The 12557-nt window shown below is 45.8% G+C and overlaps 1 long non-coding RNA gene across 1 annotated transcript; it reads right to left on the bottom strand.

Annotated features, from left to right (window-relative positions):
- Nucleotides 1-147: 147 nt before the first annotated feature.
- LOC107052974 lies at nt 148-5011 on the bottom strand. The gene is made up of 3 exons (XR_001465833.4): nt 4907-5011; nt 3382-3530; nt 148-3263 (listed from the first exon to the last, which is right to left on the bottom strand). It is a non-coding gene; the product is annotated as an uncharacterized LOC107052974 (long non-coding RNA).
- Nucleotides 5012-12557: the final 7546 nt, after the last annotated feature.

Below are 12557 nucleotides of genomic sequence, written 5' to 3'. Positions count from 1 at the left end.
TATTTGGACCATAAAATTCATAACTCCCTGGTTGCCCTGTGAGTGTGCCCCCATGTGCTGTTGAGGGTACAGCAGAAGAGTTGGACTCACAAATCCAAGCAGCAAAGATAAAGTTCACTGAGTAAAGCTGGTCATTTTCACATCAACTTACCTGTAACTAGTAAAATACAGTACGCTCCTGTCTGCTTGGGGTTTCATCCTTCTATCTCTGACATCATTAGGATAAAACCTCTGTTTATTATTCTATTTCTGCTCTTGCAAAAGGTATTAAGTATTTAAAAAACCAACCAACCAAACAAACAAAAAAAACCTCATAATAGCCTGTAGGCCAGTTATGTCATATATTGAAGCACAAGCAAAGTAGGCTGTGCTGACAAGAGCTTCTAAAATACTGTCAGAGTGTATTGCTGAATTATTCAGTGTCACCATTACTTTTGTTCAGCTAATTTTCATGGATTTACTGGTGGAGGAAGTGACAGTGTGTATGTGAGATTAAGGAATCTATTGGATTCTTGAAAACATGTGACTGAAATACATGAAATGAGCCTTGATTTGCTTGGGCTCTGATTTGCTGTAGGTAGTTGATAGCAAGGTGGTCATGTGAAAATTGAGAGTGTTGCATCACTGGAAATTGGTTGTTTGTACATCTGCAATTATTCTAAGAAGTGGCACTGCAATGACAAACAGAATGCTGACATTGGCAGAATTGAGCAGAGAAAAAGTTACTCCATGTAAGAGCAAAACTGAAAGAACAAAATACATTGCATAAGAGGTGACACTGGCAGGAGAAACAGCTTCACATGCTTGTTAGGTACATATAAGAAAGATTAGGGCCTGTGAGGCCCACTCTCTGCCTCCATATTAGGCCCCTATCCATATCCTCCAATTTCTTTCCTCCGTGCTTGGGGACAGTAGTCCACACTTGCTAGCCCACCCTGACTAAGTGAATGCAATCTGGAAGGTTGCTGTGGGTTCCCCATCCCTGGAGGCACTCAAGGCCAGGATGGATGGGTCCCTGGGCAGCCTTTGTGGGGGGGGGAGGCAGCTCTGCCCACAGCAGGGAGCTGGGATTGGGTGGTCCTTAAGGTCCCTTCTGACCCAAACCATTCTGTGATTCTGTGACAAGAAGGCAGCTGGGAAACTAGTTATACGTGACTTTTCAGCTGTCCTCTAAGCAGTTCTGATCATGTTAGGTAGAAACCATCAGTGCGGACAGCAGCAGCCTGTGTGTGGCTGTTAGCAGGCCCCGCCAGCCTGCAGCTGAGTGAGCGGCTGATGGTGCCCTGTGGCAGCCCCCTCACTTTGCTTCATGTGTGAGAGGCCTCGTCCCACTTCTGGACTGGCAGAAAATAGGACTCTGCTTTCCCACTGCTCTTGGGCCCATAATAGTGTGGGCTGCAGGCTGTGTTCCCTCATCTAAGAAGGCTTAAACAGGCAGAAAGGCACCTACCTGGGTGTTATTGTGACACAGTGACTGGTCTTTATGGGCCTTTTCTACACGTACAGCACAGGTAGGCAATCAAGTGGCTCTTCACCCTAGTTTTCTTGGGTATCTGCTCTCCCACTTGCTCCAGCAGTGGGCCTTGAGTTTTTGTTGCAGCAGTTTTCATAGGAACATTACAGTTGGGAAAGACATCTAAGATCATCACGTCCAACTCCCAGCCCATCATCCTCATGCCTGTCAGCCACGTTCCTCAGTACCACACCTGCATGTTTCTTGAACACCTCCAGGGACAGTGACTTCACCACATCGCCAGGCAGCCTGTGCCACTGCCTCACTGTTATTTCTGAGAAGAAATGTTTCCTAATATCCAGCCTGAATCTCCCCTGGTCCAACTTGAGGCCATTCCCTCTCATCGTTTTACTGTTATCCGGGAGAAAAGGCCAATCCCCACCTCACCACCACCTCCTTTTAGGCAGTTGTAGAGGGCAATAATATCTGCCCCGAGCCTCCTCATCTCCAGACTGAACGATCCTAGCTCCCCCTCAGGTCCTTCCCATAAGACTTGTATTGTGTTCCAGACCCTTCACAGCTTCATTGCCCTTCTCTGGACACACTCCAGGGCCTCAGGATTTTGGTAAGAGCCACAGGCAGGTTTCATGCCAGGCTGTCTGTTGTCATGTGATATGCTGTTGGTTTATTTTCCAACTGGCCAAAGTTCCTGTTGAACTCAAGTCAGCTGTGTTTACAAATACTTCATTGTGTAATATACTAAAGATTTTTCACAGTGTTTGAGCAGGACCAAAGATTTGCAGCTGAGAAATTTCCATGTAATATGCATTAGAAAAGTATTACCCTAAATGAGTAATGGAAATTATTTCTGCTCCAGGAAGCAAAATGATGCTGAATTAAGAAGAGAAGAAGGTTTATCCTTTCACCCTTGTTCTGTGTCTCACCACAGCACAAGGCTATGCCAGAACATGTTCCCACAACCTTTCAACCCATTCAGCAGTCTGCAACTTTCTGACTATTTCTGCATATTGCACTCAATGATTAAGTGCTGGGGACTGTGATAATACATCCTTTCACCAAATGCACACAGCAGAATGCCGTCTCAGCTGCTCCCAGACTGTTTTTCCAGTTACTCTTCCTAAAAACCAGATTATCAATAGATTATCCTTCTGATCATAAGGGCGTAAACTTGGAGATGTGTTGTCCCTGGCTGGGACTCCATCTCTTAGTAATCAAATATTATTCTTGTTGACAGTATGATCTCTTCATCTAACTAAAGCCTGTTACAAGCTGCCTTTGCCTGTAACACAAATGAAGTCGCTCCATGGCTGCAGAATAACCACTGCAGGCGTGAAGCAGGATGGCTATTTAATTGTACAAAGCTAGAGTACACAGTGGTTTCTCTAACACCCCCAGTTGTACAGTGGTATGTTAGCTTCGCTTAGCTTTCTCAGTTTCTTTACCAAATATACTGTAGCACTTCTCGTGGTTTAAGCTTGGTAGAAAAAACAGTTTCTGCTGTGAAAGATTTTTCCATCGCTCAGCAAGGTTGGGGCACTGTGAACCCCACTATCACAGCAGAGTTTCCAGTACAAGAATTAGTATCAAACCACTGTGGTTTTCCAAACTTGTTGACAGTGGATGAGAGTTTTCTTTTCTGAGTTGAAGATCTGTAATGTAGCACAAATATATCATCAGAACTGGTCCTGTAATGCTGGCTGACAGCAATCAAGGAGCAGCACATCCCTGGTGACTGATTGGCAGCCAACTGACAGCTCACAACCTAAATCACCTCCATTTCATGTTGTACCTGGTGAAGGAAGGAAAACAAAACAAAATGATACTATTACCACCAGAGTAGAGAAGTACTGGGCACAGTAACACGGACAGGAAGTGACAAGATCAGGTACCAGACATGTGGTTCTCACCTGTGCAGAAGAACATCTTTAGCATCTTGTACTCTTAAGGAGCCTTCATCCCCTGAACACGCAGGTGGGTCTTGCAGTTATGTGTGAATATAGGAGGCAAGCAGACCTTTGAGGATCTCCAGCACCAAGGAACATTTCAATATGAAGACCTAGGTCAATACATGGAGAGGAGTAATTGTAGGTATCTAGGCTCTGGATCCTATCCTGTGCAGGTGAAGAGCCTCTACCCAGGGTCAGAACATGAGGCTGCTGGGTGGGTTTTCCATACAAGTGTTTCCAAACAGGTTCAGGCCATGGAGCCACCATGTTCTCAACGGGTCTCTGCAAGCCCAAGTGCTGCCTGATGGTAGATCCAAGGGTAGCTGTAGCTGAGTTTCCATGCCTTTCTTTTACCCTCCTTGCTAGGTGCCCCACTTGGGCATCATCATCATATCATCATCAACACACTGGAAACTTTTTTCACTGGAAGGAACTACAGAGGTTGAGTTAATGAGAATAAAAATCTCAACTCTGTTCAGCTCCAGGAAAGGGAAGACTAGCATCTTCAAACAGAAGCCCTGGATGCTCTTCTGTAATATTTTAAAGGCAGAACTCACTGGTTAATCAAATCATCAGACAAATCAGTGTGTGAAAACATTTGCTGTTCTCCATGCCCTGTGCTGCAACACTTGCACACTGATCGTCTTCCATCACTGAAGTCCTGCTGCATAAATCAAACATTACTATGTTAGTCTCTGCAGCATCCTATCATGGCAAAATATACCTTAGAAGCATTTTTTCCTGCTCAACTGTAAGTACTGATGTATTTTTTATATCTCTACGATCGATACCCATCTTTAAATAAGAGACACCTACCACCCTTCCTGTGAAAGCATTTCAAAGCATGGAGGAAGCAAAAAGCCCATGTTATGGACAGGGGAACTGATGCCAAAAAATAGGATGCAGACAGCATTGTGTGAACCTAACAGAAAAGCAGGAACATAGTAGATAAATGTTCTTATCTTTTTCTTGTCTAACTTAAACCTCAAGCCATTTGTACCACAGCATCAGCAAGAAAGCATTCTGCTGCCTTACAGTTTGAATGGTATTTTACATGACCACATTTGTGTGTTTCTAAATAAAATCTTCTTTGCAGCAGACTGCAGCAGCCAGCTTCACACTTTTTCAAAGGAAAAGCTTCACCTTCGCTGTTCCTTGCCAGTACACCTCATTTAAATTGAGCCTGGCTTTTTGACGACCGCCCAAGGAGGTTTCTCTGCAATGTGAGGAGAACCACTGCACAGGGCTCGCTTGTTCCAAAGTATGCTGGAGGGGTGCGGAGAAGTGAGCTGGCAGGGGAAAGAATACAAAGTGCAACCCGAGCGAGCAGCCTGACCTCGCCAACCACAGTTCTGCTGTCCCCCGGCAGCTTTCACACGGCCGTGATGCGTGCAGGCAGATTGGAAGCACAGCTCGCAGTCCCAGGCAGCCCCACCTCAAAAAAGCAAGACAGAAATGCCCGCAGAAAAAGAAAAGGTATGCTCACTGTGCTGTAGCTAACACCAACAGTTTCTTCTGCCACTTCTCTGATTTTTTTGGTAGCCTCTTGCATTTCTCAGTCTGCCGCATACAGCAGGAAGCTATGGTCTGTGTTTAGCCTTATCACAGAAGATGATTTTTGCTTAGCAAGCCTGCGAGTGAGTCACTCACTACACCAGATAAAGCGCTGTGCCAGGCACACTCCACGGATACCTGCAGGTGTCCACAGGGCAAGAGCCTCTCTGCAGGTTGTCTGACATGTCTGCGCTTGTTTCTACACCCTTACAGTGCGGGTTGTTCCTCTCCATTTCACCTGATGCAGGAGGAGACTGCCCCTTGCCAAATCCATAACAATTATTATGGAGAGAGAGGGATATCTCTGGAGATGCGCTTTGCAGCTCCAGCTGGTGGAGAGAAGAGAGCGTACACTGCCCCCAAATTCAGAGTGTTAATGTAACCACAGGCTTCCTGCCTTGGAGCTGGGAATGCCAGAATATGCTCAACTGTCACCTCTCACTCTTCCTGGCACCTCACTGATGATGGGGGCCCAGGGAAGGATCGCTGCAAAACAGCCTGCAAATAGTAATTCATCCATTGAAGGTCTTAAGCAAAGGTGAATTATGTTGCCTCAATCTCATGCTAATTTGGATACTCAAAAAATCTGTTTTCATGGAATCATAGAATTGTAGAAACGTTAAGGTTGAAAAATACCACTAGGATCATACAGTCCAAGCATCAGCCCGTCCCCACCATGCCCACTAACCCACGTCACTCAGTGCCTCATCTCCATGGTTCTTGAACACCTCCAGGGATAGTGACACCGATTCTTCTCTCAGCAGCTTGTCTTTATTATCAAGAAACTTAGGCTGCTACTGTTTCTATTCATCGATTTAGTTTTCAGAAATCAGAGATGTCATTCTTATGTTTCGCTATACGGGTGAAGAGCGAGACAATATACAGATGAAGAGGGAAAACTTGTTTTGGGGATGGAAGGTGGTAAAATTTGCAGGAGGAAAATCAAATATTGAAAATTGCCTTTGAAATCAGACAGCTCTCACTGTACAGATGTCGTTCTGCTGTAGTCTGAGCCTGCAGAAGGAACTTTGAAGACACAGGAAACACCAAGCCAATTACAGTCTTTTCCAGTTCTCCTCCCATACATCACTACATTTTTAATTGTCATCCATATGCGCACCACAATGAAAGATAATTCCTGCCCTAAGGAATTGTCAAATCTAGGCAAAGATTGGTAGAAGTATAATATATTGCAGGTAAGCCACCTCCATATTTTAAAAGTATCCAATTAATCTTTACAACATACATGCAGAATCACCTGGAACCTTGTGTGCACACAGGTACCACGTCTCCAAATGAGGTAGAGGCAAAACCACGCACATCCTGTGTGCACCATCAATGCCTGCCAATCAGTTAGTGCTCTGCTCCTTCAGTCTCTCTGGGGGGGGACCCTCAGACCAGCGTAAAATCTGTATACAGCCTCTAGGGTGTGGAATACCTTGGTAGAGCACTGACAATGTGGTCTTCAGGAGGAGCCCATACAGCCATCCCTTGGCAAGCAAGAAGTGTGGGAATTGCGGCTGAATCCACTTTCCCCCTTTCCATTGTGGTAGACTTAATGTGTTTGTAGAAGGAGCCTAAAGAGATGCTCAGATGTTTGCAGAGATTTATCTTCTATTTTCTGTTCTAAACACAGCCTCCTTTGAAATATTGAGCCTTAAGCCAGTCCCTTAAGGCTTTAATGAGAATTTTGCCTAGGTAATAAAATGAATAATGGCTTCAGGTTTTGGCCCTGAATGAAAACAACTGTTCTCCTTCTGACAGAAAAGAGCACTCCATCAGCATGAAGTATCTCCATGGTCACCAACACAGTAAATCATTTCATAAATCGCTGACCACTGATCTCTCAATTGCTTTGCAGTTTGAAATGGATATGAGGCATACTTTACAAAGTCCCTAGTTAGGTAACCTCCCTAGTGCAACCATTCAGCTCTGTCTTGTTGCAGCTAAGTAACTAAGGTTTGTTTTCACGACAAAGCACCTTGGAATGAGGCAGGAGGGACGAAGTAGGTGAAGTGTCCCCCCAGAGTGCCTAACAGGGGGCAGTTCCATAGAGGTTCTGGGCTGCAGTGGGTTTGTCAGCTCAGCGATGTGACGCAGGAAGGGACGCATATGAACTGATGGGAAACACAGAAAGAACAAAGCATTGCAACCAGCCACATTACACAGCACACTTCCCTCACCCAGATATTCAACAAAGTTCACTGGGTGTTATCACAGAAGACAAAAACATGTCAAAAGATGCCTCGTATTTACTCCTTTTTCTCACATTACTGAAAGAAAGACAAGATAAGCCATATTTCCTATGCTATTCTCGTGTCAGTTAACTTGATTACATTATTTAAGATCAATTTTTAAACATTAGTCCATCCTGTCAGTAAATTAGTCCATTATCTCTGCGTACAGTCCAGCATTTCAGCCAGAGGGCATTTTGCTGCTCAAGAGAACCAAGCTGGCTTTTAAGCATAACAGAACAAATTAGTTCTCAAAAGTGTAAATACTGTAAAAGTAGCTGTTCTTAAGTTGCCCCGTTTGTACAGGTGTACACATTCCACAAAGGAACAAAGCTCTTATCCTGGATGTTCCTAGACCCACAAGCCCACTAGCATTGTGGAGCTGAGCCCCGTGATATCTGAGTTCCTCTGTTGCAGGCACATCTGACACAAGAAATCCCCATGTGAGCCGATGGCTTGCTTTTTCCATCCCTTCTGAAACCTGCCTTTCTGATATCCATCCCAGGGAAGGCTGGAGGGTGGACGGGATGGCTGTATCTCCCCTCCTGGGGTGCTGAGTACCAGGAGCGGTACTGAGGCAGTGTAACCAAAGCACAGTCCTGCTGCATTGAGGAACAAATCCAGTGAGGCCTTTTGAAAGAAGGATGAAAGAATATGCATTCTGTTTTTCTTCTGTTGACCACAGCTTTACACAACAGTGCAAGGAAGGAAGTGAAGAAAGCAGTTTGCCATGCTGCAGCACACCAACAATTTCCTGCAGCTCCTTAGGCCTGTGAGGAGATCTTCTGAAACGCACTGTGGCAGGTAAGCATAGCACAAGGTGCATCAATGGCAACACTGACTGTACCTCAGGGTACTTCTTCATCTCTTTAGGTCAGACGCCATATGCAAGCTTCACACCTATCAACAAATCAATATGTGGTATGTAAGTGCCAACGCTATGAAACAGGTTGCCCAGAGACGTGGTGGATGCCTGTCCCTAGAGACACTCAAAGTCAGGCTGGTCAGGGCTCTGAACAACCTGATTGAGCTGTAGGTGTCCCTGTTCATTGTAGGGGAGATGGTCTGGATGACCTTTTAGGGTCCCTTGCAACTCAGATGATTCTATGATTGTATGACTATGCTGCCACTGGGTACAAAGCAGCAATAGGCTTTGCTTGGGCAGATGCCCAAAGTCAGAGGGGAGCTGATGCACAGGTGGCACTTTCTCCACCTGTGTGCCCGCTCCTTGAAGGGGAAGAAAACAGTAGATTTTGTATAGGGTGATCCCAATGTCACCTGTTGATTCAGGACATGTTCTCATTGTGTAGAACATTTCCTTGCAGCCTCTCCCCAGGCCCCAGGGCTGCAGGAGAGCTTCCTGAGGTGGCACTGGGGAGGGGAGGATGGGAGGAGGGGAGGGAGGACTGCCAGCACCCCCCCCCTTCCCTCCGCTGCGCTGCGCCTGTTCCCATTTAAAGTTCAAAGCCTTCCACATGGCAGCTGAACGGGACACTTTCCAAAACCTACAGGAGGCTGGGACGCAGTCCAGCGTAACAAGGAGTATCCTGCCTGAAACAGAAGAAATGGCAAATAAGCATATGTGAAGCATACCCCTTTTTGTCACAACCAGAGTTGCTGTTTTGCAAACAACTTCCTCCTCACTTGCAGGAGCACTTGCAGCCAGTCTTTGTGAGGTGAGGCTGCAGCAGCCCAGAGGCTGACAGCAGCCATCCCTGCTCTCCACGTTGCTCTGTTCCTACCCCGTGATCCCGCTCTCAGCACTAACCCTTTTGTCAGCCTCCCCCAATACCAAGCCTAACAAGCTCCTGCAGTGCCCTGCAGATGAGTTTATCTGTGGGATAAGGACTCATCACGAACCCGACTTTTATAGGACTAAGCCTTATAGTTCTCCTTTAAGTCCTCGCTACAATTTCTTTCTGTCCAAATCCCTTTCTGTCTAGCTCTTGAGCTCGGATTCAGACTCCATTACCTGTGGCTTTGGCTTGGCTGGGTTTTGTGCTCTTTTTCTCTTCTTAATCCTTCAGCTTTCTTTTGCTGTATTTTTTCTTTGCCTGTAACAGCGTTTGTATAACCAGACTTTAGCACAGCATTGAAATGGAAGCATTGCCAGTCAGCCTCTGAGCAGCCACTGCTCGTCCACGGGCATGGGAAGGGACAGGGAGAACCTCTCCACTTAAACCCCTATAATGCACCACATTTGCAGATAGGACTTTCAGTCATTATTTTTAAGAATGGTGAGATCTCAACTGTCATAGAAATTTCAGGCACAGACTTTGTGAGTCACAGGCATACCAAAATCAGTTAGTTCCTCCTCATCAGCAGGGAGTCAAAGCCTTTGCTGCTCTGCACTTCGGTCCCTGTAGTGGCTGTAACAACACCCCCTTCAGAGCAGCACGAGGCTCCTGCTTTGCATACAGTAATGAAAAGCCGAAGGACATTGTGGGCCAGTGCTTCTGGCAGGGCAGCCACATGATAATTAAACAGCAGCAGCAGCCACATATCTGCCTGCGCAGGAATAGCATACTTTCCTGGTGAGCTGGCAGTGTCAGGTAATAAAGCTTGCGTGCTCACCCTCCCACTACTAACAGAGCTGCTGGGAGCCTCTCCTCCCAAAGGAATGCTGGAGCAGGCACCAAGTGAGGCTGTGGTCAGCAGCGCTGGGCAGGCGGTGGCTGCACACTCAGCACACACCGGGTGTGCACAGCCACGCACGCTTCCCGGTCAGCTCCTGGATGCTGCTGGTAGGGAAAGCAAGATCCTTCCCATTCAAGCAAGGAGGGAGCCGTTTTGCTTTTAGCAGTGTTTGGACCGCTCGTTCTCATTCTTGTTAAAGAGAGATGACTGCACGTATGCGTACAAGACCCCATGTTTTTTTTTCTCAGTATAAAATCCTCCCCACTACTTCACAAGTTCTTAGCCAATATCTCATTGATTACTGCTGCTGTATCTCCTCCTAAACAGATGAAGTATTTCAAGCGCATTGGAGAAAAGTATGTCCCCTCTCTGCACTGACGTGTGCAGAAATGCTTCTCATACTTTCTGGACCTCGCTTATCTTTCCCAGGGGCTGAGGCATGACGATCCTGGGTTATTCTTTTCCCTGGCACTCAGGACCATGCCTCTGCTCTGCTCAGGAGGTGAGGGAGGTCACAATCTTCCCTGACGTTTTGCTGAAGTTCCAGTTTTTCAGACGTGTTATGAATTAAAATGTTACTAATCGTTTTAGAACAGAATTTTACTGCCTTACAATATTTACAGACTTTACTGCAAATCATCTAAGTACTCCTTTCAGGCGTGTTTCCTTTGAAGCAAGGAATACAGTACAAATGCCTAAAATCTCAGGAACTGCAAGGGTTTAGGACGCATGAAAAGATGGTTATTATTTCCTTCAGGAACTTCATGTTTCTGGGATATTCTTAACATCAAGCTCTTGCATCCCTTGGCTACTCAAAGCTCCCGAGGGACCTGGGGAAGTTATGGCCCAGCCAAGTCCACTTATTCCCACAGTTTGCTTTCCACACCTCATTAAAAAAGTGATCCAAGATTTCTCTTCAAAGCTTCAGCAGCCCTGCACATTGAAAAGAAACCTTTGGGAAGCAAACCAGCACACACTGTTAAGTGCACACAGTACTCTGAGAAGGATTATTTGACAATACAGAAGAATTTCAGTGCAAAAACTTAAAGAGAAAAAAGTATCTCAAAAAACCAACAGCAGAAGCTCTGTTGACTCCAAACAAGATTCCTGGGTCTTCAAGGATTCATCTATGCTTATAAGTTCTTCTACTTTAGTTAAGCCAGTGCAGCGCAGTACGTCTTTCTGGCATGGCAACAGTTATACTGGTATGGTTCAGTCCAGTTATACAAAGCAAAACAGAGTATATTGGCACAAACATTTTTGCACTCTGTATGAGGACTGCAGGTTTTGTTGGCAGTGCACGTATCAACAGCAAAACCATATTCTACATGATAAAATCTCAGTGTCAACTAGATATAAATGCCGACCAATGTCTGTGTGAACATGCTTATTTCTTTCCCTTGGAGATCTCTTTACCACCACCCCCCTTTGCCTTCCCTCCTTGCATCTCCACAGCTCCTGAACCTCTCCCCAGGCCCGGATCCAGCCCGGGCTCCTCCAGTCCTCTCCCAGTGCCCAAGGATCACACTGACTGGTTTGGTCATTTAAATTCCAGGTTTCCTCCCCACACACGCATCCACTTCTTTCCTATCAGAGGTGAGCAAGCCAGCTGCAGTAGGCAGCCAAAGCAAGCCCAGTTATTCCAGCAGGACAGGTGGGTGTTAGGCAACACAGGTACTTGCCTATTCCCGCATTTTCATACAGGAAGATAGGGAATGAATACAATTCACGAGAGGTATAATTTTTGTCTTGCCATCAGACTGCCTCACCAGCCTGTTTTCCATTGCAAAGAGGTTTCCCTAAGAATTGACCTTATTTTTCCCCACACAAATTTTCTCTGAGGCTCTGGCGCATTGCTATTTACCAGATATTTGAATGTGACTTTGCAGCCACCCCACAGGAGAGCCACCTATACTCAGAGATGTTGTCTCTGTAGACAGAATAGGTATCAAACTGCTACAAAGCATTGCTCAGGGAACAATCCCAGCCCAGAAAACTCCTTTTCACCCCAAACACCTCCAACCTTGCATCTCTGCAAGCTGGGGAAGCAGAGGTGTGAAAAGTGGTGGCTGCAATGGGATTTTGATTCCTGATTACTTGGTGTCGGCCATGTAAACAAGCTAAAAACAAACCAAGGAAAAACTAGCTGATGTGAGTATTAAAAGGAAAAAGCCAAGCTTAGAAATCTGCCTTCCTTCATGTTTACTAAGCTTGAGTGAGGACAGACGAGCTGCAAAGCACACGAGTGAAAGTAGGAACTGGAACACTGCGTTGATTCAACCATTTGCCTGAATCCTGCAGTGACCCAGATCCCAAAGATTAAAAGTGCCACAATCCTTGAACTAATGAAGTAGGTAAGTGGATAGGGCTTAATGGCGGTGTGATACTTAGGTTACAATCTGTGTACAGTTTGCATCAAAAAAGAAGCTCTTCCGCTGTCTGATGAACTTACTTTTCCTCCTTCCCAGCCTGGCTGGAGCTGGCATTTACACCTACGTATAGTCTTGATCCTCATAGAGAAATGCATACAGAAACGACTCCACTTTTTACTATCAGCTGTTTTTCTCTTTCTCTTCCTTCCTTCCTTCTTTCCCTCCTTCCTTCCTTCTTTCCTTCCTTCCTTCTTTTCACTGTAAGCTGTATAAGAGGGCAGGAACAACTTCTTTTCATTGATCTGTATGTTGGATGCAAACCACAGCTCCTGTATTTCAC

Source organism: Gallus gallus, chromosome 3 (assembly GCF_016699485.2).
Source record: "Gallus gallus isolate bGalGal1 chromosome 3, bGalGal1.mat.broiler.GRCg7b, whole genome shotgun sequence".
Classification (NCBI taxonomy): domain Eukaryota; kingdom Metazoa; phylum Chordata; class Aves; order Galliformes; family Phasianidae; genus Gallus; species Gallus gallus.
This window is presented reverse-complemented; position numbering and strand designations above follow the sequence as displayed.